Genomic DNA, 1,697 nt, shown 5'->3' with positions numbered 1-1,697 from the left:
ACCTGGAACCCAGCTGAATCTCTCGTTTGTGATGTTCTCAGGCAACTGAATGTGCTGCACCAGGCCGCCTCATGTTTCAGTCGCTACGATATTCGAGATATCGCGATACACGTATATTCGTAATGCACTACTCATAAGGTTGCCCCTGCCTGATGAGCCCCAAATGGGGCGCAACCGATCGTGGGCTATCGACGGATTTTCAACAACCTTATGAGTAGTACATTACACTAACATATTGTTTATAGGAAAAAATCAACCCCCTGCATACCGCAAAATACTCAATGGGGCTGCCTCAAGACATTCAATCATGCTGATTTGCCGAACGACGAAATGACCGACAACCCAAGACACACTCCGAAGGGACTGCATTCAGCAGTCAGCAGGATCCCTTTGAATCGTTCACATGAGATATGTCATGTTGCTGCAGTAGAAGCCACTAAACAACGGTCCAAACATGCGGGATCGCTGTTGCATTAAACTCAACCAGATATTACCTATCTTTGTCCAGTTTAAGAACTTTAATTCTTTTTGTTGTAGAAGCAATTGGTATTCGTACTTTTGGATCCGGGTTTTGTGCACATAAGCACTTTGTGTAGACTTGGAGTATCTCTGGGATAGACGATCACGCAGCAAATTCACGTGACCCACCAAGTTCATTCCACCGTTATCAGTCCTGACATTCAGTACTGACAATTGATTTTAGGCAGTTTGAGGTTAAATTGTTAATTTAATCAATTTCGTTTGCTATGCATGTAGCAATGAGCAACACGAAAAGATGTCAGAGGTTTCCTTCCCTTTTGTGGTGTTATTTTCAATTAACAACGGGGATATTTCAGAGCGTCCGTCCAGTTTGGCAATATTAGCATAAACGTCGAGGAGAAAATTTCAGTGAAACAGAATCAACCTCATTCATTTTTCATTCGCCTTCAAAAATTAATGTTCACTGAATAATGACCCAGTAAGTGCAAGAGGAACTGCCGAAAAATAAAAGGATTATGAATAGAAGTGACAATCGAATTTGGCAGCTCACTGAGACAGCTTCCAGAGAACTACCAATCATCTGCAACGAAATCTCCTTCATAATGGAAATGCCAAACTCGAACTAGGTTTTCATTTGTCAGTATCAAAGACAGAACATGCTTTTTTCTGATACATTCCACTAAGGAACAGAGATCACATGTAAAAGATCTTCACCACTAGTAATGGATAAAAATGGATAAAAAGTGTTGTGATATTAGTTTACGGTGGTTCAGTCTTAGTTATTTTGCAAGTGATTGGTAGTGTGAGATTTGGAGATTTCGCCCTTTGAGTGGAGCTAATCCATGGAAAAGTACCGAGAAGAACTGTAAAGATGTCTAATTCTTATTGGGAATCACCGGAAATGGTGTCTTACGAGACCGACAGAGATGCGAACCTGCGACCTCTCGACTAGGAGTCAAACATGACCATTCGTCCGCGAGCTGCCGAATAATTTGCACTCAGAAAAGATAAAGCGACACCCAGTCTTCAGCGACGGTATCTGCATCACGTGATGACATGTTGACTGGCTTGTTAAGCGACGACTTCATATGGCGGTTTCACTCGTCATGTGAATTTAACCTTCCTCCGAGCTACTTATGAGTTATTGGTAGCGTGGGGACACTTGGAAATTTTCACTGGAGGTATCGTCTTATAAATAGGGCTTGTCTATACTGGTT

Source organism: Opisthorchis viverrini (assembly GCF_000715545.1).
Source record: "Opisthorchis viverrini unplaced genomic scaffold opera_v5_153, whole genome shotgun sequence".
NCBI lineage: Eukaryota > Metazoa > Platyhelminthes > Trematoda > Opisthorchiida > Opisthorchiidae > Opisthorchis > Opisthorchis viverrini.
Note: the sequence above shows the minus strand (reverse complement) of the source record.